This window comes from Wyeomyia smithii, chromosome 3, assembly GCF_029784165.1.
Source record: "Wyeomyia smithii strain HCP4-BCI-WySm-NY-G18 chromosome 3, ASM2978416v1, whole genome shotgun sequence".
NCBI classification, from domain to species: domain Eukaryota; kingdom Metazoa; phylum Arthropoda; class Insecta; order Diptera; family Culicidae; genus Wyeomyia; species Wyeomyia smithii.
In genome coordinates, this window is record NC_073696.1 from 195852528 (window position 1) to 195877309 (window position 24782).

The window sequence follows — 24782 nt, forward strand, 5'->3', positions numbered from 1 at the left end:
AATCAAAGGGAAGATATCGTTTCAAACCACGTTACTTCTCAACCAGCCGAGAAAATTAACCCGACCTTGCTTCCTGTAGCGCTAAGCAGCCTGCCAACAGTTCGGCAAATAGGTGAAAATAACGAAAACACATGCGTAGATTGATTTACGATTTGCTATTTGGTTTAATCACCATTAAACAATTCCGCTCGGCGTTTCGAGGCGAAAGATTTGACGTAGTGCAGCGCAGCTTGAAGAAAATGAAAAATTGACTAACGGAGGAAACTACTCGGTTGCGATGGAGTCGCATGGTGTCATTCTGTATTTGGGGAAGCGATTTGATTCATTCTTTAACGATTAGGTTGGTTTGCAAAATCAATATAAATAAATCTTACTAGGAAATTAAAACGCCTAACTGATTAGAAACACCGGTATGAGATGATTCTATATACCCTGTAATTAAACAGTATGGAAATTAAACAATAGGTATATACCAGCAGAATACAAAAACAAATGGCTTTGTAAAATAAGAACTTGCAAATTTTACTTTGATCAACATCCAATTGCTCGTGGCAACATCCTCGAACACGATGAGATGCATAACGAATTCGTAGTGGAATATTTTGCTTTGTTTCTTTTCATGCCCATGTCACCCGGTGGCATTACCGACTAATTAGATGTAGTAAGTTTCTTCTGGTCGTTTGATCATGAAGTCGCGATGATTCTGAAAACTGTTAGTTGCCAGTAGACTCAACCGTGAGCGTTGGTGAGACTCCCTGAACAAAATGCCTCAGGGTCGGCACGCTTATCCTTATTTTTCGCGGGTTGTCTGGGAAATGCTTGAATAGCCGATGTAAACACGTATTTCGCTAATTACAATTCTTTTATTCTCGCAATCCTGGCCTCCCACTTTCTTATATTCTATCTAACCTTTTCTTCTCCTTTTCGGGGCCCCTTTCTTCCACTGCTTCCTCCACCTTTCACCTCCAATCAGCAACCGGCTGACGCGATATCCTCCACTTTTGCCGCCAACAACCGCGACAATTCCGCGACCTTTGCCGCCCTCGCTGGTGAACACTGCTGCCGGAACTTGCGGTGTGTTGGAATCCGGCCTGATCCTGGACAATGAGCTTTCCGACGGTTTTCCCAAAGCAGCTGTGATTTTTCCAAACCGAATCTACGTGGTTTTCCAAATTCAAACTTCGGGGTTCTGTTGTCCACAAATTTCACTCTTGACCACTACTATTAATTACACTTTTAACTAGCTTCCTTGTTTTCACGGTCTGCTTCGATCTATCGACTTTTTACGAGTGATCAAGACTCGATTCTCGATAGGATCAACAGGTTATTGCCCTACGCCAACGGTCATTGCCCTCGCCAAGTAAATAAGCAGCTCTCTCCCGCCAGATCCTACTTAGTCCTCTCTCCATTGCGGCTCCATTTCGCCCATCTCCTGGTGGCGGGATGCACTAACCTCATGGGTGGGTGGCTGCGTTCATATGCAATCGTTGGGTGGCATGGGCGTCGGGAGGGTAACATCCACATAAACAAACACTTCCCAATTAAAACAAACAAAATAAAACGAATATTTAAATATATATATATATATATATATATATATATATATATATATATATATATATATATATATATATATATATATATATATATATATATATATATATATATATATATATATATATATATATATATATATATATATATATATATATAAAATCTCAATAACCTTCTAAGCGGAGGCTACCAACGCTTACAAAACTGCATATTTTACTTTGTTCAGATTACTTGCCTTACTAGGGATGGAACAAATTTTGCCTTTTTCTACTATAACCTAAAGGGAGTTTGTATTCCATGTTTCATTCGAATTATTTTAAACAAAAGAAATGACTTTTTTATTTCTAAAAACAATTCCAATAATATTGACAAATTGGTTCCAACTCTATTGGATCAATCGATAAATGACATTTCATTCAGTCATGATGGAGCGAAACCTTAACCAGAAACGGGGTGAAAATAATGAATCGAATCGAAACACGTGTGATCTCTTGAGACCTACTGATAACGTCACTGCATCCAGGAATCAGCAATGGGCTTAGACACGTGTACTTCACAGCCAGTGATGAGTTCATTATTCTTTTGTTATCCTAGCTGCGATGAAATATCTCTCTCCGTATTGACGTTATCACTCGTATTTCCCCAGCACAGTTTTTTCTGCGTACTAATGAAGTATCCATTTTCGTGTATTGCAGACATTCATCTCAATAATTTGAAATTGTTTATGTAAAATCAACCTCTGGTAACAATAAAAACCAAGTTGACGAAGTGTTTTATTTATGTTTTAATGGCGCAGTCAGGGTTTTTACTTATACACTGGGATCGCTTTTTACGCAGTTGGTTATACCGCATTTAAAAGATTAGATAAGATTTAGTTATACTAAACTTATTTGATACCGCGTACAAATAATCTTCCGAATCGAGTAAATAATCCGCGTCATTGTAAAAATATCCCGTTTGAAAAAACCCATAGGAAATACCCGCGTAAGAAGCGACCCCAGTGTAACCTACTACTTGTGGACAACATTCGTCCCAAAAAACAACTTCGAATTTACTAGCTTAGACATTTCACTAAAAAGCTGCTCCTAGAAGGGTATGTTCTGTACAACCAAAGTGGCTTTGTAGGAGAAATAAGTTATTGGAAAAAAAACTGTTAACACGCAAGTGATTCAAAATATTGTACCATCCATGATGTAAATTCTGTTTCTTTTATTCGTTTTTAGATATTTTTTATTTTTTTACACTCACACTTTTTTACACACTTCTGATTTCTGATTCGAAACTTCTTGTCTTCTTTTACTTGTACAGCCTCCTGATGAATCTTGAATATGTGTTTAATCTTATTAAGCTTCTCCATATATATTAGAAGTGGACAATCCAATCACGAACTGATCTATAGAGATGGTTCTTCAAAGTAAGTGAGGATCTCACCCCTTATTACAAGTAAAAAGCTAATAGCTGATTCGCGCGCGAAACCTGCAATAGTACTTCCAGCAACCAGCTTCCACCGACTGTCTGCTCTGCTATACATAATCCACCCACCAGCCGCGAAAGTAAACAAAAAACAAATTGTACAGTGTTTTATTTTGCCGTTGTGGGTTTATGTTGCTCCAACTCGAATTAGAAAACACGATTTGATAGTGGTATGCTTTATGCCAGAATGAATTTACTTCGGGTAATCGCTCTACTTTTCATCTCAACAGCTAGCTGCACCTATAATCATTTTATTTCTCTCATTTGTCCAATTTACCGTAAAATTTCTACAAATTTTTGAAAGTAGATTTATTTGCTTCTCGTTTTTGTCAAGTGGTTGATAGTTTTACGTTGAAAATATAGTGAAATTTGACGATAAGTTGATCAAAAAGGCGTGATGAGATGAATATTGGTACTGAGATGAATATAGGAGCGATTACCCGCTATCGGCTTCATACAATATGAATTATTTCGTTACTTACAAATTTGGTGTACAAAATACAATGTGAAAGTGATCTTATTGGTGCAATTCTGCTGGATCGATCGGTCTATAACATAATGAAATAATGCGCTGTTGCAAATGTTTATTTTTAACTACTACATATAATTTGTATATGATCGAATGATTTTAGCTTAGTGAAATTTTTAACTAAGAATAGTAATTTAAACATTTTTACCTATTTATAAGCTGCCTAACACATTTAGTATAGGTTAATGGTTTGCGCAAATAGGAAGATGATCTTCTTCGGTACACTACTAGGTTACATCTTCTTCAATGTTGCTCGTCATCTAGCCACAGACAGCTACTGACGGTTTTTCAGTTAGACGAAATTGCTGACTCCTCGTCGTCACAGCCGTGTTCGTGCGACTAAATATAACAAATCAAATGTTGATTATAGCCATAACTCATGCTCGGAAAAGTTTCAAAATATTCAAAAATGCGTCTTTTATTATATTGAAAGATTGAGTGATCTTCACCAACGAAAGAGATAAAATCTTTAGTTTTTAGTCAGATAGAGATAGATGCTAGGTTGTCGACAAAGTTTTCGGTTATCTTAAAACAAGAAACTTTGGCGAAGACATCATGTTTCTATTTCTGACATATTACGAGCAACAAACAGTTTTCAACAGTATGGTGAGGCACCAAAAATTACAATGTTCGTTCTTACTTTTTTCCCAGATTTTTCCGAATTTTTATACCTTCTACTAAGTCTTGAGCCATCCAAAACTACATTTTTTCTGAACATTGTAAATTTTTATCTCCCAGAATAAAATAGTTATATGACATATTTGTGAAAAAAATTATTTTAATAAACCGAAATAAGTATAGTTGCCAAAACCTATTTCAGCCCCTCCGATAAGATATCAACACAAATTTTACTTCATAGTAAAAGTTTCAATTCTTAATCGAAAATATTTTGGAAATGTTTTGGAGGTTTTTATCTAAAAATTTTAGACAAATTTCACTTATTTGAGATATTTAATGGGCTCTGTAAGTCAAATAACTGAATGCGATACTGAACTAAACCATGAAAAATACAGTCATAACTCGATATAAAGCAACTTCATTTTTTTTCGTTATTTTATATCGAGTTACGTTATATCGAAGCACGAAAAAAAAATTTTTTTATTGATGCAAAATTGTTAATGGTTACTCAAAAGTGCGCAAAATATAATTTTCTATCACCTGTTAGTATATATAAACCTTTCTCATGCCTCTTTAAGAAAATTTTCGTTGACAAACATAATCAGTCACAAAACAGTGAAAGAAAAAAATGATCAGTTTTACCCCATTTTACGGTACCTATTGATTTCAAAACTTACTAAAAACATTTATTCGGAACATTAAACACCTCTGAGAAAATTTTGTACTTTAATTTTAAGGTTTCTAAAAAAGTTACGTTATCTCGAGGTAAAAGTTACGTTATATCGAGGTTGCCTTATATCAAGGTATGACTGTATGTAAAAATAGCTCTAGAAAACTCACTCACTCACTATCTCACTCGCTTACTTACTCACTTACTCACTCACTTACTCACTTATTCACTCACTCACTCACTCACTCACTTTACTGTAATAATATTTACTGTATTTTTGGGACTTTAAAGACTTTCTATTACAAATTTATCGATAGTCAACTTGTTCACAATAAAAATCTTGGGTTCCTTTAGCTTATTTGGTAAGACGAACTGGAGTAAACCAGTCGCTGCGGAATGCTACGTAGTATACGATATCATTACTCATTCACTCACTCACTTACTCACTATCTCACTCACTTACTCACTATCTCACTCACTTACTCACAATCCCACTCTCTCTCATACTTTCACTCCATCACTTCACATTTACACTCTATCACTTACATTCTCACTCTATCACTCACTTACTGACTCACTCACTCACTTCCCAACTCAGACTGAGTACACTCACTCTCTCAATCACTCTCTCATTCACTCTCTCGCTCTCACTTTCACTCACTTATTGTGTAGTAGCTTGTAGCGTAGATAGTTATTAGGTTTGTAAAATAGTAATTATTATTTAGCACAGTGTAGAATTGGTGACATGAACTCAACACACCCAACCTACACCCAACCGAACTATCCCAACTTGCTTTAAAAAGAAGCCGTGGGAACTGAAGTCCTAGAGTTAAAGTTTGGTCGACTGTCACTGAAAAGTTCCAATCAGAAGCAGCAAACTTCAAACGAGTCTAAAGTGAGTTGGAATCCAGGAAATTAACTGGACCCACATCGCGAACCCAAAGGCAAATTGCAGCAGGAAACGTTAGAAGCCATGTCCATCATTATTGAAAGTACCGAGCCGGAAATCGGTTTGCGGAAAGACGAGTGGCAGGGCCTTCCGGAGGCACTAGCGGATGCATCAGCACAGTCGCGCGCAGACGGAGTTAGGGAAAAAAGGAGGGAGAAGAAGGTAAAACCAGATGTAGTGAGATGTTGAAAGAGGAGTCGTTTGGCATGCCCAGAATACGGTATAAGACTCTTCTTCTAGGACAAAAAAAGAGAGTAGAAGAAACAAAGTTATAAGAGGGTGCGTGAGAAAAAACAAGTAAGCGGCCATCCACATTCCAGGTGGACAGATTTTTAACGATTTTGACCATCCCCCCTTCTCCCCCTCCGTGGACAATTGCCCATATAAATTAAAAAAAAAAATGTATGGACCGTGTACATTACCCAGGCCCTCCCTCCCCCTCCGGAGCTGTCCACGTGGAGTGAGGATGGCCCCTAATGACGAATTTTGGTCTCGTTTTCGTTTTGTTGAGCAGCCGAAAGCTTTTTAATATTACATGCTTCATTAGCTCAGCTAGTAGCTTTACTCACTCAACTAGTTGCTGTACTCACTCAGTTAGTAAGTTCACTTACTCAGCGAAAGGGTGTTGCAAACAAAATATGGTTAAATTTGCCGTATTATTTTTATCGTGTATTTGGCGTCGAAGCAAGAAAAGCAACGCATCAAAATTATGCTTGCGCATCACAAAAAAAAACGAACAACTTACATGACAAGTTGGCAAAATTGTTGAATGTGGCCAAATCAACCGTCACCAACGCAATAAAAGTGTTTGGAGAACGTTTGTCAAGTGCCGAGAAAGACAGTATCAGAGGAAAATCGAAATCCGAAGGCCACAAAAACGACGAAAAGGGTGGCCAGCAACTTCAAGCTCAATCCCAACCTTTTCATCCGAGATGTTACAAGCATGCTGGGAGTGCCCTTTACAGCTGTGGATCGAACCAAAAACCGACTGTCGACTTACAAAAAGGTGGTGACTCCAAATCGAAGATCGCGAAAGCTGTACGTGAAGATGCTGACGAAATTTGATTGCGTGATACACGATGACGAAACTTACGTCGACGTAGACTTTAAACAGTTTCCTATACAGGAATATCACTTGGCAGCTGGAAGAGGAAAGGTGGCAGAGATTTTCAAACACATTAGACTGCCGAAGTTTGCAAAGAAATATCTCGTGTGGCAGGCCATCTGTTCCTGTGGTCTGAAGAGCAACATTTTCATCGCGAAAGGTTCCGTCAACCAGGAAATTTATGTGCAAGAGTGCCTAAAGAAACGTCTGTTGCCTTTCCTCAAGCAACTGTTTTGACATTTGTCATTATGGAAAAAGACCGCGAACAACGTCCAGGTGGTGCAAAAGGACAGGGCTATCGACAAGCGGAACCTCAAGAAGACACTAAAGACAATTGTCAACGAGATACAGTTTAAGGCTAACAGGGATTCTGCGGCGAACAAAGTGACCAAGGAGGCTACACAAAACTTGATGGAAGGAGTCAAGAGAAAGGTCCGGCAATCCATATTCGCTTAAAAAAGAAGCTTGAGCTAATATTTTTCTTTTATTCTGTACAAATTGAACTTGACGAAGAAACATGGTTTGAATTTTAATAATAATATGACCGATTTACACACGTTGTTCTTTGACCAATTTTTGACCGTAACATCCTTTTATAGAGCATAAATTCAAGAACGTCCCAGCAAGGATTCTCGGTTTTCGGGATTTTTTTTTATTGAAATCCCTGGTTCCGAGAAGACGAAACTATTGAGCCCTACCGCTAAACGAAATTCAGATAGTAGATTTCATTGTCACCGTAATGCTCCTGTTCGTGCATTACTATCCGTCATCACTCCCACTTTTCGACAATAAAAGCAGTTACTGATCTTTTTTATATTTATATTTTTATTTTTCTAATTGCGGGATGTTGAATACCGTCGGGAAATGGACCTACGTATAGTTTAGATACCTGTTTGAGTGTCCTGCCAAGTTTATTGAAATATTATCTTGGCTTATTAATTAATCGAACACACACATTTTTTTTCTAAATTTTGTCAAACTAACTGGAACGAGTTAAAAATTAATCATACTAAAATTTATCGCAAACGCGAAATATATAAAGGACGTCATGTCAAGTATATAAACCATACATTTTGCAAAGGTGTCAACCGATATCATCCATCGTTCTTCATTTGCAATTCATAGCTGGAAGTCGAGGTTCCCATGTCCATTACTTGTCAATATTGAATCGGTCACAGAACGATAAAGGTCTCATAAACTAATTACATCATAACCTAACTTATCAATTTTCGGTATCTCAAAACGGTAATATAGTAAGTAGTCTTGAAGTTCTGTCCGTCTCCTAAAATGTGTCTTATGTCACTCGAGCAATATTCGTCATTTATCGTTAGTCAACTGGAAGATGATGTGCATTTTAAACGCACCGTTTTGTCCCATTATTACGGCAGTCAGTCAATTCACCTTTCACTAGACGTCGGACTTTCCAATAGAACGGATCTATAACTCGAAAGGTTTCTATTACTGCCGACAACATGTGCACTCAGAAAATAATTCGTGGCAAACTACATAAATTTGGTTTTTTAATTTTCCATTTTTTTTTAAAGCACCTTATTGTAGTATATTGATACTGGCATAACTTCTAATTTAATAAAAAAATTTAAACCTGGAAAAACTTTGCGTGTAGTATTGGTTGGATCCGGGGGATATTGTGTTTGATCCTTTTTGCGCACTTGTCTAGTGATTGCAATAGCACCTGGCGACACACGATAAACCCTTTCTACACACATTCCTGTTGGTGAGCATTTGGATTGATTGATAGTACACGATGCAATTGCACTTTCACAGATGTATGTATAATACATTAGAAATGCGCGATGCCGGCCACGAGCCTGACTCAGATCGGTAGCATGGTATCAACCGGTGAATGTAATCAAACACTAGCTCAGATAATGCATTCTATGCATTCCGGTAGGGTGAGTGAATGACAGAACCGGTGGGAAAAGTTTGAAGCGAAATGTGAACGCATATTTTGTATTGCATCTGAACGTATGACGAAGGCGAAGGTTCAAGGTAAACCACGAGAGGCTGGTTTCGTTCGGTAAATTTAACACTCTTTACTGAGGAGTAAACAGAGCACAATACGTTCAATTGTCAGGTAATGTTATTCAATTTTATTTTCGATAAAGATTTAAATGAAATGACAGGATTGCACTTAAATGAAACGCGGTTCAAAAAGCATTTAATGAAATAAAGCTAATATTGGGATCGAAAAGCAGTTTCCAGCAAGAATGCATGTTAGTGTCAATAAAAATCAGCCAAAGGAGGATTACGTAACATTCCTCAACTCCACTATACCATCTGATTTTCAGTTTCGTAAACACAGCATTTCGTTCCGGTGCAGTCCGGGTCGGGTTTGCCTTTCCGTTTTGGTTCCGACGCTGATTGAGCAGGCAGGCAGCCCGTGGTGATTGTGGTGGTTGTGACGACTAAAGAAAGGGATCCACTGTTAGATATTAGGATGTTGCGTAAGAATGTATATAAGCTGGCGAGAGACGGAGGAAGTCGATAAAAAAATCCGGTGTAACGTAATATAGCGCCAGCAGTGTCAAGTGCAATCAGCCAGAGCCATAGCCAGAGCATCAGGACCGGTTGGTGACATCATTTCACGCCGTTATGTCATACACACGCAACGGTATTGTTTTGAACGGATTGCTTCTGCAGCTTCCCTAGCTGGGTGCTCTATTAATATGTATCAGAAAATTATTGCTTAAAAAAGAACGATCCAAGCTAGAAGATGATATAAACGGGAGTGGAACATAACAGTCATGAATATTGCACACTAGAAAGTCATAACCATACATATATACTGCAGAACCAGAAGGTCCAAGTAATAATAATTGCAATATTCGAAAGGTTTAAGCAAGAATGTATTTTTAAAGTGGTATAAAAATGAATTTTAGATTATTTCATTTGCTTACGGATCTTGGTCTAAACGAAACTACTATTCTAACCGAACTAACAAGAACTTTTTCAATTAATTTTTAAAGCTGCGAGTTTTTCATAACCCCTTAAGGACCCCAAGGTTTTGAGCGGGTATTTTTTATATGTATGCGTTTATTTCAGACTGTTTGGATGTAAAACGAACGAAAATCTCCAAAAAATAACTTTACAATGTGTAGTTTTGCTGGAAAGTATTTTCCCTACTTGTCAATTGAAATAACATATTTTGTAAATAAGCTTATGAGTAGATATCGTAGAATGCAATTATTTCAACAAACAAACGAATAAACATAGAAACATTAAGTTATATGTTATTTATAATATTTAGTAAACTGCCGCTATTCGCATAACAGTCCTATATAAAATTATGGTGTTTTCTTGTTTGTTTTTTTTTCGCGGGAATGAGTTCTTTTTGGCATGCTCTTCAAGAATAGCCATTAAAAAAAGTAAGGTTTAATTCTCATAACCTCGACTTTAATGGCTATTCTTGAAAAGCATTCCAAAAAGGAACCATTCCCGAAAAAAAATACAAAATTTTGCATGGGTCTGTTATGCGAACAGCGGCACTAAAGTAATTTCTATTAGTGTTCTAGCAAAAAAGACATTGCACATAGCACATTTATTGTGCGTCCTGTTCTTTCAATTATTTGATAGTTTAATAGTTTTATTAACTCTCCTTATAAGGTAATTGTGTGCAACATAAGTTCTAATTTGACATTTTTTACATAAACTACACAAAACAATAAATTCAGATAAGAAAATTACCGATTCAAAATTTGGGAAGCCCGCTTCCCTGTGGTCCTTGAAAGGTAATTTTTAATTGATGAAGTTTAGAAAAATATCACGAAACTCTTTCTGTAACTAATAACTTTTTAGCTTGTTAAGGAGATCATCTACCACCAGTGACCAAAGCAGGATAGTGAGAACTGCTTCCTGAGGACACACTTTAATTGCCTCTATTGTGACGGACGTATCTATCAATGCAGCTGTGATTTTCGTGCTCGAAACCATTTACTTGGATCCAGCTCATTGTAATGTTATTAGCTCCTTCGTTTTGTAAAGCCATATAAAGAAATTCAGAGCACGTGTTATAAAGCTCTCTCGATATGAAGAAAATCGTTTCAGTGACTTCTCGATCTTAATCACTAAGCAATGCCAGAGCAATTCCAGTAGATTTACCCTGTTGATATGTATATTGATATTTATGCAAGTAAGTCCTTCAGAAACTCACTGCGGATGTAGTAATCCGAATTTTTCTCCATTAACTTGAGAAGAGTTGACCTCTGACTTAAAGATTTTAAAGCTTTCGAGAATGTTTTGTCTTTTTCCCCGGCTTTGATTTGAAAATCACCACCGCTAGTTGTCCGAAATATGTCCGGATGACAATTTTTGCAGGAAAATTGGTAGAATACCATCCGGTCCTGGTGACTTTATAGACTCAAATGGGCTTGGCGCGTAGTCTGGATCCTTCGCCATTAGATCCAGAGATGACTATCGAGCCAGTACAGTGGATGTGCATAAGAACCTCCAGCGTTACTTTAGTGGTAATAGTCAGACTACCATCTTCCCTTTTCAACTGCCCAAGACCATTCGTTTAAACTGTGGACATCGCTTTCTGCAGTCGCATTGTCTCAGAATTTGAATATCCTCACAGAGTCTTTATCTGGGTCTCCTTTTTGTTTTGCGTAGCGTTAGTTGGACGTGTTTCAACCCTGTTGAACGAGCGTCTAGCTCCCCGATGAAGGTTACTTAGTGTTTCGTTTCACCAAGGTACACCTATTCAGACATTGGATTCATTAACGGACAGTTTGAAGTGAAAACTTTCGTTATCCTGTGCTATAGGTCACTTGCTACGATATCCAAGTAGAGGACCTCCAGCCATGTAAATGTTCGATATCCTTCCATGTAAATGTTCGATATCTAGTTGACCAAATGTTCCTTGCAAAAGCTCCAGGTGGTTCTCTTCGTATTCTTCAAATGTTCTCCTCTAAAAACAAAAGCCAAATCAAATCTGATATGTCTGTGGTCTGATAAACTGGGTTCTGGTTTTGATCTTCGAGCTATCGGGGCGCGGCATAGAGTGAGATCTAACACCTTTTGAGCATTTGTGAAAGTTGGCTCGTTCCCTATATTCCATACTTTAACGTTGTTTGAAGTAAGGTTTTCAAGAAGGTACTCACTTCGTATGATGACATCTATCCTTTCCATCAATGTCCAGTCCTATTTCTCCTTGGGACTACCGTTAGGCATTGCATCAGAGAGTGGTGATTGGGCTTAGTGCACTCCTTAGAATCGTGATGCTCTTAGCTAGCTATTTGGAGACGGTCGGTTAGCAACTTGAAGCAGTCACATTAACTGCTCCTCAGACGCCCTCGTCATCACTGAATCCTCCGCACTATTGAATCTATCTTACTCCCAGTCGTAGGCGAAAACGAAACACTGCAGTATCTTTTTGGCAAATCCTCAGAACTCGGTCTATATGATTTGATATGTAAAAAACAAACAAAATGCAAATTTAGACCTATTATTCACAAACTGCCCTGAAGACTTTTGTGTAGATGCATCATTGACTCCCATCTGGAAAAATAAAGCATTTCACACAGCAATTGAATAATCAATAGTTATGAATAACTAATCGTACCCTAGCGACTGCGTGTACGAGGAGGTACCGGAATACCACAAAACTGACTTCGAACAAGTCAAACGTAGACTACGTATAATAAATTGGCGTAGTATTATTTGTAAAGAAGGAAATTTCAACGAAGAAGTATTGAAATTTTATGAAATAACTTATCAAATTATATCAGAAAATGTACCACTAAGAAAAAGAAGACGAACAAACACCAACAAATATCCAGTGTGATTTAATCCACAATTGAAGAACCTAAAAATATAAAACAAAAAGCACATAAAATATACAAAAAAGACAACAATAGCGAAAATCTTCAAAATTACCAAGAAATTTGCCGTCAACTTGACGCAGCCATTAAAATTGCGCATGAAGAGCATAACCGTAAAGTCGAACATCAAATCAAGTCATGCCCTAAGAACTTCTTCAATTACGTAAAAACCATACTAAAAAGTAGCAACTTTCCATCACGAATGCATCTTCACTACACCTCTTTAATATGTCTCTGAAGAATGGAATTTTTCCAGAACTCTGGAAAACCTCATATTTAGTGCCAATTTTCAAATCTGGCGCTAAATCTGACATTCGTAATTATCGTGGAGTTGCCATTATTTCATGCATTCCAAAATTATTTGAATCAATAATTAATGAAAAAATCTTTCAGCAAGTAAAAAACCAAATCACAACTCAACAGCACGGCTTTTATAAAGGCCGATCAACTACCACAAATCTTTTGAAATTCATAACTTTCACTTTGACTGTAATGGACAACGGCAACCACGTAGAAGCTCTTTATACTGACTTTGGCAGGGCATTTGACAGAATCGACATACCATTATTGCTCTTCAAGCTCGAAAAATACGAAATGGAAACAAAATTCTTGGAATGGCTGCAGTCATACTTAACAAATCGAACACAAATAGTCCGCTTTCAAAATTCCTTCTCAAACTCAATAGAAGTAACTTCCGGGGTTCCTCAAGGTTCTCACCTGGGCCCTCTTCTTTTTATATTATACGTGAATGACATTTCCTTTCTTCTCAAATCAATACGTGTGCTTGTCTATGCTGACGACATGAAGCTCTTTGTAGAAATAATCAATGCAGAAGACTTCGAAATATTCCAGAATGAAATTAATGTATTCTACACTTGGTGTAACAAAAGTCTATTGCAACTCAACATCAAAAAATGTAATTCAATAGAATTCAGCAGAAAAACAGTAACACCACCTACAAACATTTTCTTAGGAAACCAACCAGTAGAAAAATGCAAAATCGTAAGAGACCTAGGCGTAATCTTAGACTCCAAACTTACATTCATAGAACATTATAATACAATTATCAACAAAGCAAATAGTATGCTGGGCTTTATAAAACGCCTTGGCCACAATTTTCAAGACCCATATACAATCAAACTATTATATACTACATACGTCCGACCAATTCTGGAATACTGTAGCATTATATGGAATCCCTATATTGTAACACATGAAGATCGCATTGAATCTGTCCAAAAACAATTTCTTTTGTACGCGCTTCGTAAGCTAAATTGGACAGCATTTCCCTTACCATTATATGAAGCACGCTGCATGCTTATAGACATACAAGCACTTAAAGAACGCCGCGAACTTTCAATGCTTTATTTTATCAATGACATTATTTCTCAACGCGTGCAATCTTCTAAATTATTATTGCAACTAAATTTTTATGCACCCAGTCGTCAATTAAGAAATCGTAAAATATTTTCGGAAAACTCTCACAGAACTAACCACTCAAAAAATGGCCCAATAAATCGCATGATGCGTCACTAAATCAGCACTGCGAAAATATTGACATCACTATGGGCAGAAAACAAATCAAAAAACGAACTACTGGAAATAATGTATAGAATATAAGAAAACATTGTATTATTATAACTGTAGTCTACATTTGCTTGACGAAAATAAATATATAACTATGTTATCCAGCCACTTCACTGTTAACGTTTCACTCCTCGCCTTTACATGATCTTGCGGTTTCCTCCGCACCCACACATTGTGGACACCTGTGCAGGGATTGCCTGAAGTAGCTATAATCTGAAAGGATCTGTATCAGATGGAAGCTAACTTCTCCATGATGCATCTCGATCCATCCGGACATCGCCAGAATGAGTCGATATATCCATCTCCCTTTGGTAGAATTAGACTATTCCCTCTGCCACCTTTCCACCGAAGATGACCTTTTTGCGTATTGTTACAATTCACTTTCTTCTAGTTGCTTTTTACTTCCCAGCTTCGGGTCGTTACTTTCGTCTCATGTAGAAAATTCAATCGGGCGGACTTTCAACCCACCTCAACCGTTAGTCACTGAGCGAAATTCACAAAACGTATACTATGGAGCGGAAACAAGTCAAAAGGACTCACGATTATTTAAAAAACAGCTTGAAAGTTACGAGACCATACCATAATTTTATTATAGCTACTTTTCGCGGGAAGGAAGAGTTAGTAGGGATTTTTACTTGCGCATATCTTTTTTTTTCGCGTTGAATCGTCCGTCGGGCACTCCGCTCGCTGGGGGTGTAGATGCTGATCGGGTGGCTGCATCGTTGCCTTAGAGATGCGGTGGATTCTTTGGTCGGATCCGGTCTTCTGGCCAGCTGGGCGTTGTAGTATCGGACGCAGCGGCGTGGGGCGTCACAAGCTTAGCACCGGCTTGTTGATCGCTGGATAATCGGCTGGCGGGTAACCCGGAGGGTGTCACTGTTGCGCTCTGGATGGCTTCAACTGGCTTTAACTTGCCTTTCACCACGGCCGCGGTTTTCAACGATGCGCCAAAACTTAGCGTACAAAATGGCCTTCCAATTTGGCCACAAAAGGTATCACTTAGGGCTTTATTCCGCCAAAACTTTGACACTGGATCTTTTACGCTCGACCACACTCCTCCGGGTTATAATCAAAAATTCTCCCGCATATTTGCTATCCGACCTTTTTATATACAACTTGTCCGCTTTCCATCGTAGACCCTCCCTGCCGCGTAGCGTACCACCCCGTTGTTTGTACCCGACGACTCGAAGCTTTTATAAACTTATCGTTTAGTTTGGTGCCAGGGTTTTATTTATCATTATTTAATTTTTTTAGAACAATTTATTGATTTGACCTAATCTACGACTTGTTTCCTCTTAAACTTAAATTTTATATACATGCAAAATAAAACAAAATAGTTTAAATAAATAATTCATATAAACAAACAATAGAAATAATTTATATACAAAAACTAAGCAAAATGACACCAAACGAGGCTATTAAACAAAAATTGAACAAAACTCAAACATAACAATGGAGTATGTATATGCAAAATTTTTGCTTAGACATTTACTGACACTTATTTATACGCGTAAACAAACAACAGGCATCGTCAAACACAAATTGTGGACCTGGCACTGCGGTTTGCTAACACAAAAAAAATACAATATAAAGAGAAGTAAAGATCGAGCTGGCTCAGCGACCAAAGGATTTTATTGTGACCGTCAAAGAGTTTGGTCACAGTATACCTCTTGGGTCAAGTTGGTCGAAGCACTCTACGTCCTCTATGAAGATGATTCTGATAAGCATTATACTGCCGTTCCAACCATAGTAGTCCCATGTTCTACACAAACCTTATGCACGCTGGGACAACTAGCTTAAAAGGGCAGTATACCAGCCAGGACGCATATTGCGTCGTATGTCATGGTACGATACACGCATGCAACCCTGAAGTACACCTGCGGTGATTAAGGCGCAATTCAAACCCTCATGTGTGTTGTAAACTATGCAATAGCAAATGGTACTTCTTTTACGCTGGAGTGTTATCTCCGCCGTCTTGGTGACGGAGAGAATAGCATTAACTGTAGACCTACCTTTCAGGAAATCGAACTGGTTGCTTGAAAGCCCAGATCCACCCTCAGTGAATCTCATAAGTCCGTTAGGGATTACCCTCTCAAGTACCTTGATTGATATATATGCCGATGGGTCACTTGGTGGTTTCTCGGCATACGGCAGACCAAACTCTGTCACTTTCACTGATCCGGAAAAAAGCAGTAAGCATTTTCTGCATGACCGCCCTGAACAACCCAGGGGCTGCCTTTATAGCCATAGTAGTGGCCTGCTTCCCGTCTAGTCTCTGTACCTAGTTAACCTGCAATGAGTTTGCGATCTGAATGAGTTCATCACCCGTTAACCTTACCGCTTCCCCTAACTCTGTGCGGCTGTCGTTACTCACTGTTCGTGGTGGCTCAAAAGCCGGAGGCCAAGAGCCAGGCTCATAGTGTGGAAAAAGTCTTATAATGATCCGCTCCAACATCGCTAATAACTGTTCTGCCGGTGCTAACGCAGCTCTGGTCTATGCCATTACAATCCTGTGGACGTCATTCCATGGTTGTGTGTTGTTTTGCATCCTTTGTCACACACGAAAGCCCGCACTGCGGAGGTCAGCTTTTGCATCGGTCCACCAGTATGCTGGGGGCTCTCTAGACACGTAGCCTCGTGTCCACGCTATAGCTAGTCGACTGATGGTCCTTATCTATGTGGCCGTCGCCTACCTTCCAGTTCGTAATCAGTCCCAGGCTGCCGAACGTCACATCGATGATCGCCTCTACACCATTTCTGCTGCAGGTGCTTCTGGTGCCGATGTTGTTCAGGTCTAAGTTGAGTTTCGTTCATGTGATGACTTCCCCAGTCGACAGCCCAAGCATTGAAGTTACCCACCACCAGAAACGTAGATTCCACAATCGCTCGATCGACCACCTGAGCGAACCTTTCTGTAAACCAACGAGGCAGAGCATAGCTACTACAGTAGAAAACTCCGTCCACCTTGGCAACCGCGTAACCCTCATTCGAGGTCGACATAATCTCCTGAATCGAGAACCAGCTTTTCATTCATTTAACCGTCATCTTGAACTTATCCGCTACCCAGTTTATGCTCCGACAACGACTCGAAGGCTGTTTGTAATACCAGTTGCTGTGCCGCGTAGCGGTGGGTCAGGTTTAATTGTGTGATCCTCGTCCCTGCGATTTAGTAGCCAACATGGTAGCCGGGCACTTTAAGCCCCTCGTGGTGTGCTTAACGATCCATTTTCCGGTACCTAGCATACACTTCGGAGGCGTTCTGCAGTCCCGCGCTCTGTGGCCGTACCATCGCAACGATATAAGTTAGGCCTGTTGAGCCCTTTGCACGACCAGGATTTATGTCCCCTCTCAAAGTACCACGTCAGTAAACGTCGAAGTAAACGTCAAGATGTTGAAAAATAGGGGGCAACGACCGACCTTTGCATCCCTCGGCAGATGGGAGCCATTTGAACTGCTTAAAACAGTATAGTGTGCATTGGTATCACAGCCGATGATGTGTGGCTTGTTCATGGCTCGGCAAAATTGCACAAGCGTTGCGGCTTCGGATAGCGGTATTTCGAACACATTCCACAGAAATTAGACGAAGGCAACAACTATCTTTTGTTTGCCATTAGTCGTGGGAACTTCTATCGCCTCTTTTTCTTAACCCGAGTAAGAGTCGGGGCGGCTCGTACTGTTCTCGAGACCAGCTGGGAGATTTTAGGAACTTCTACTGCTTTGGCAAATAAATCCCGTAGGATGAAATCTGTAATGAGAACAAATTTAATGTTTCTGTTCAACAGAGTTTCGGTCCTAGGATTTGTCTGTTGACTGCAATAGATCAACATACCGCTTATATAGATGTCGTGGGCAACGGATGGTTGATCTTTGGTGAACTTCCGGCAAAGATAATTAGATGCGCCCTTTGTATAATAGATATTCATTTGGACGCAGCGTAAGTTGCTCACGTAATGTGGACAACACGCTCTTTATCAGATCTAGTAGATTCATAATTGACGTAAGGTTACCACGGTACCTGCTATGACACTGGGTTGAGCTGTCTGTTCCGTCTTAACAAAAGGCTCCCGTTGCAGCAGCCCACAGGGGACACGAGAGCGAATCTTACGTTTTAGATCAGTGGTTTTCAACCCTCTTCAGTTCATGCACCCCCTTTTGATAATTTACACAAGCTATCCCCCCCCCCCCCCCCTATCGGCACCATGAAAGAAAAGCTGTAGTAATTAAGAAATATAAGGCTTTTCAAACTTCAATTTTCAACAGTTTTCAAGCAGGAGCAGGAGAACACCAATACACGGGCATACAATTCAGTATCTCTTGTGAAGGTGTGTGTGACGATTTATCGTCAACAGCACATTTGACGTATGAATGCCTATAAAGCAAAATAATGCGCATAAAACTGCTGCATGGGTTTTTTGCGAGCTAATTCATTGGACACTGAAAAAAAAAAGTCGCACCACCGTCAATCACAAAAGCGCATTACATGTAAAATTTTTCCACTCGCAATTCCCCCCCTGCAACGGTCAAATTCCCCCCTAGGGGGGAATTCCCCCCGGTTGAAAACCGCTGTTTTAGATGATTGCGACTTTGAGGGTTGCTGACTATTGCTCGTCTTTCAATTTTTTGTCGAAATTTTCTTAGCTATCACTGTATTGCGTCGTGCAGGTACCGCCACCACCTCGAGAGTTTCAGAACGTACCTTTTCTTGTTTTGCAAAAGAGCCTTTCGCGCCTATGTGAGAAGACCAATCTGCCGCATGCGTTTCTAGCCGTATTTAAAGTTCAACTGGAAGCTCTGTGCAGCCATTAGGTTTGCAGATTGCTTATGCTGATCAGGCCCTTAGCTCTTGTGTTTGACGAAACTATCTCAGTCGATGGTTGTCGCTTGTTTGCGACTTGACCTGACGAACTATAGTTATAAGCTAATGGCCTCCTCGCAAGAAATTTCTTGCTCAGCAGTCTCTTCAGAAACCACTGTTACGATTGGGAGAACCGTTAAAAGCAGCACGAGGTGACTAAGATTTCTCTTTGTGTCGACTCTGTGTCCGGATCGGGAAGACAGTCCGTCAGTCTTTCCTCTTTTCCGCAAGGTAAACCAAGCATAAGTGTTAAAATCAAAGGTCCTCCGTCCAGGTATACGCTGTAGAGATTTAAATTCTCCTCAATCCTGCCTATTGGATGTGGCCTTGTTGGGTTGCACGCAAGGAGTATGTTAGCTCCATTTGTTCCAGAAGAGTAAGGTTACCGGAGCCCCGGATTTGAATTTTTCAGTTGTTAACTTCAGTACATTTTTGATTCTACGAAAGAAGGGTCCGCTGCGCAGTATTGCTAATGTTCTGTGGAGAGTGACAGGTATTCCACAGGCTCCATTACCGACTGGGAATTCGTTAAACCCTCAATAACATTCATCTGTCGACACGGGCCGCATTACGTCTTATCTTAGTGATTTAACCACTAGGTTCCCTCATCATGCTTTCCAACGGCTCTCTGTCCCAATTTTTTATAATTTATGTCTTTTCGTTCACGCTAAACTAAAACTAAGCCGTCACAGGCGAAGTTGGGGGCGACTTAAGTGTTCATAATAATATGATCTAATATTGGCTTTTGTAATTAACCCTCTAGTGCCCAAGTTAATTTTCAGATGGACTTCGAAAAAATCACTATGAAACTTTATAAACATTTTTTAAGTTTTGATTTAAGCTTTTTAGAGGTTCAACTGAAGACCGTCTGCAGGCGACACTGGGCACTAGAGGGTTGAATTAACATCAAACGAAGGCTTGATATGTCTTGAGGTAAAACGGTGTTGATCCACAAATGTATAATTTGAAGCCACCACATCGAATTTTCAAAAGCATAAGACTCGGTAATAGGTAATGACCTGTGACCTGTAAAAATGCTATGTTATGTTTGTTTTGGTGAAGCAAACATAAATTTGCGTTTCTATAGAGCTCGCATTAACTATTTCCGAGTTATGTGCTTCTGAAAATTCGAAGTGGAGGCTATTTCTGTCTCCAATACATTTTCACCTTAAGCTCGAAGTAGGATAAGTTTATTAATCGTAGGCGTTCAAAAAGTCTACTGCTGTTTTAGTGAAACCTAACTGGTGTTATTTGCAAAGTAACAGGTAATTTCATTCACTGGTGGATCGTGGCATCAGTTTTCTGGAATGCGCGTTGGTTAATTTTATTGGTTATTTTTTATTTGGCGTAAAAGATTGTGCTATTTTTCAAAGCGATAACACATGTGCTATGGTATCGGCCAAAATCAATAATATAAAGAACGTTCTGCTTCCCAACGTATTCTGTTCACCAGATTCCACCCCCTTGGATTACCTTCTGTTCAATGGTAGAAGATTTGGCGAAAATGAAAAGTTGGAGTCTGCCATTGATGGCTATCTCGAGTTGCTGGTGTAGAAGCCATCGAACATCACTGCGAAAGCTGCATTGAGCTTGGGGAAGACCATCTTAATATAGAAGTGTATATATTTTTCTATGTTTGGTGTTTCATTTTCAGACAAAGGCTTTCGGAACTACATTAAAATAAAGGAAAACTTATTTTTTTATACGATTATTAAAATTTTTTTGAATGGCAAAGACTAAAATAAATAAACTAAACTACTAAACCAGCATCCAATTGCTTGAATTTGATTGGGAAACTAATTCACCATAATCTGTCGTCAAATACAACCGCGCGTCCTAAATTGTTTTCCGGTTTGCTAGTGTGGACAAAAAAACGTAACCTATAACTTGCAAATTTGCCTCTTTCTCTCTACGCATACAAGCACGAGTGTTAGCTTAGCACAGTAAGTGATGCGGCGGGAAAATGGGAAAGGCATACTCTCTTTCATCTGCCGGCTGCTCCATTGCTCTACTGACTGACAACTGGTTGTCATTGTTGCGCCGAGTAGTTTTGCCGGTGTGAATCAGACCGGCCAACCAGCATCAGCAGCCTGCCGTACCGCCACCGATGCGATGGGCAGCTACCAGAGGCCGGTCAACAGCGCGGACTCACACTCGCCGCCGCTGGCCGTGCACCGTCTGCTGTGGTGCGCTAAGCTGCGCTGGTTGCGTACCGATACGGGCTTGATGTGTCCAAACAGCGCTCCATACGGTTCAGTCTCGGTCTTCTTGCACTGGCAGGAGGCAGCCATTGGCGGATGCTCGTTGCAACCAACGCAAAAATTATACCTTGATTTTCGACCGCGCGCGTGCTGCCCGAAATACGCGCTCGGGTAAAAGCTGACCTAATTGATTCGTTTCGCGCGCACGTTGACTCCGGTTTGGTGAATTTATGCCGTCGTGATGGGATAAGTGAAATTAGTGCTAAAAATCTGTGACTAATCTTTCCGTGCAGCAAATACAAATCGTGATTCACCCAAACCCCAAACCAGAAAAAAAACAACAAACGAATTTGTGAAAATTGAAATACCCGCATTAAACAAGAGGCGAACATAGATCATGTGGCTAAGCCCCCATTCAGCATAAACGGGGAGGCCCGATTGTTGTGCATATACACGCAGTGCAGTGTTTTTTCCGTTTTTGTTTACATGCAGTTCTTCTATAACGCAGCAGCAGCAGCAGTGTGCGCCATCATCTGACCGAGAGGAGGGGAAATAAGATGCGGAAAGCCGAGAAACGCGTAACTCAATGGCAACCGATTAAACTTGTTTTTTTTGCAATGGCCTGTACTTTTGAAGTAAGTGAGATATGCCAGTAACTTTTGAGCACATAATTTCACGTTCATCTTGACCGAAAAAGGCATGCGACGCACGATGCTGTGAGTGCAGGGGAAAACTAAAAAAGGCCCGATATTCAATTGATTGTGAGTTGAGCGCTTTTTTACTGTGGATATTCCAAAAAGCCTTCAGAGCTGAAGACATTTAATGCGATTTGTTTAATCAGTATAGGAAGTGTTATTTTTACATCCATTTAGCTTTGGAAGCTTTAGTGACTTAATTCGTTCGCATTGTGCAATCAAAACTATCATGAAGATTATGGATCAAGCAACACTAAAAACATTTTTGTTGTTAAGTGTCTCGTTGCTCGTCTAACAAGGCAGTTGTCGTACGAAGCTCTTGGGAGACTGCTTATGTAAGTAGCAATACTGTGGTGATCCTGCAATTTTTCTGTATACTATAACAATAATTAGCTGCAAACTATGTGTTTAATTAACAGAAAAGTCAAGTTATCGACGCCGATTTTTTTAACTTACATATGTAACTAAATTTGTTAAATTGTATTTCTGATCAAAAACATTTTTTTATTATAACAACTGCAAAAGTCCCCGTTGTTCTGTAATCAGCGATGTCGGCCGGCTAGCTCTCCCACACGGTTGTGATATCGGGTTCGGTTCCCAATTAGGTTGAGAATCTTTTCGAGATGGAAATTTTCTCGACTCAGCACTGGGGCACGGTGTATCCATATACTTATCCTACAACATGCGAAATATGCCAAAAACAATATCGATAACGTATTCTCTCAACTAATCTGGTTGATCGAGACCGCCATTAGCCCTCCAGGCTAGCGTGCTAAATTGATTGAATTGCAAAATTTACTTCTTTACCGGCGCTCAAAGTTTTTTAAAGGCAACGTGACCCAAAGCAATGGTCCTACAGTCTCCAGCCGATCTATAACTAAGACGAGAATCTGAAGGAAATGGCTTGGCTGAACACTTCCACTGTTTCTTTGTATGATATACCTCATGTCGAGTATGAGGTTGGGAGTCTGCTAATAATATGAACCCAGGAGTTTCTATCAACCGTTGTCGCTTTTTACAAAATTTGGTGGCGATTTGTTCCACACGTGTGCGGCTGTTGTTCAGACATAGAACGTATCGTCACTACGAATGAATATTAAACGGCATGCATCTCTGATTTTAACATATTCTATAATTTTAGTAAAACTTGCGTGAGCCATATAATGCTTGTGGGTATTTTGAAGACCAGAGGAGTTTCTTTCGACTTCGCAGTCATTAAAATGTGAAAACGATATTTTTCTCTTACACCGACGTTTCGAATAATCTATATTCTTTATCAAGGTTCCACAAGCAAATAAGAACAGAAATTGTTTTTAGAAACAGTTACACAAATTATACACATAATAAATCATTACCGAAAGGACCATTTTCCTGTAAAGTGGCTCTTTGGCTAGAACTTTAATTGTCAACAAATAATTATCAACCTAACAAGACATTTAAAAATACAATGAATTAGCTAAAGAAGATATCCAATACAATTTATAACTTCTTACAATATGAAAATTAATACCAGACACTTTGACGAAGCGAAACTCAATTTTTTCCGTAACCAGAAACTTGCATGCAATCTCTATTGCGCACAAGTTATGCTGTGTGACAATCTGTGGAAGCTGTCAGCGACCGTTGACGTTTGTTGTTGTTTGTTTCTGTACTCCGCTTGACGTGTTGCATGAGTTTTTGAGTAATGGAAGAAAGCAATCCGTGTAAAAAAGAGCGTGCAAAAATAAAATTCGGAGTACTTTAAAATTAATAATCCATGTTCGAAAGTTTACTAACACCCGAACACATTATTTTATTGGAAGATAAAAATAAGTTCATAGAATAAGTATGTTAGGCAATTTTTTAAAATTCTGATTTATCATCACACAGAGTCATATCAAACTCACACAGAAAATAATTTTGAAACGTTGAAAAGTAGATCAACTAAGGGGCTAATCCTCTTCATAAGGTGGTTCAATGTAACGTTTTAACAACGAGCGGAAAATTTACGGCACGAACCAATAAAAGGCATGTTTATGTTTTCTAATCTGTAATTTTCTAAACTAATCAGATCCAGATTAACGAGTCGATGAAGTGAGTAGCGTCAGTTTACATGTAAATCATGTGAAAATCCTGCGCTTATTTTTCCAAATAGTATATTCCAGTACTATATAGCAAATATTAAATGGAAAAAATGTGGAAATCGTATAGAATTACAAAAAGTGCAAAAGAGTGGTTTTGTAGCTTGCAAAAGTCATGTTTTCATAAGTCACATTTGGCCAACCGGAAATCACTTATTTAGAAAGTCGAAATGTTCTACAAAAATACTATAAATAACATTATCTTTCAATTTAGGGTTGAGAACCTTGACTTTTGCAACATCGATTTTTTTGGGACAGCCTAATATACAGTGGTCTCGGAATACCAGAGCCACAATCTTCTACAGAACATCGGCCTTATAGGGGAACTGCTCCATTATTCATCTCAGCCGTATATTCATCTCATTCAACATGTAAACACAATTGAAAACAGGAAAAAAACGCATATTTTCTTTTTAAACTAATCTGCCGATCCATGGAATGGATTCTTCTTGGTTCACTTTAGATTCCTCATAAAGTATAATCTGTAAAAACTTACTTAAAAGCACTAAATTTGATATCAAAGTCGGGCATCAGCACTCGAAAACTCATTAAATTCAATCACCTACCTCAGAAAACAAAATCCGCG

At 39.2% G+C, this 24782-nt stretch overlaps 1 protein-coding gene across 2 annotated transcripts in view; it reads left to right on the forward strand.

Annotated features, from left to right (window-relative positions):
- The first annotated feature begins 21453 nt into the window (after positions 1 to 21453).
- LOC129727504 (uncharacterized) overlaps positions 21454 to 24782 on the forward strand; it is a 330263-nt gene continuing 326934 nt past the window's right edge. The window contains exon 1 of one of the 2 annotated variants that reach the window (XR_008728545.1): positions 21454 to 22411. The gene's annotated coding sequence lies outside the window, so the exon portion shown is untranslated. The remainder of the gene's footprint in view (positions 22412 to 24782) is intronic. The other variant, XM_055685384.1, reaches the window with a different exon arrangement.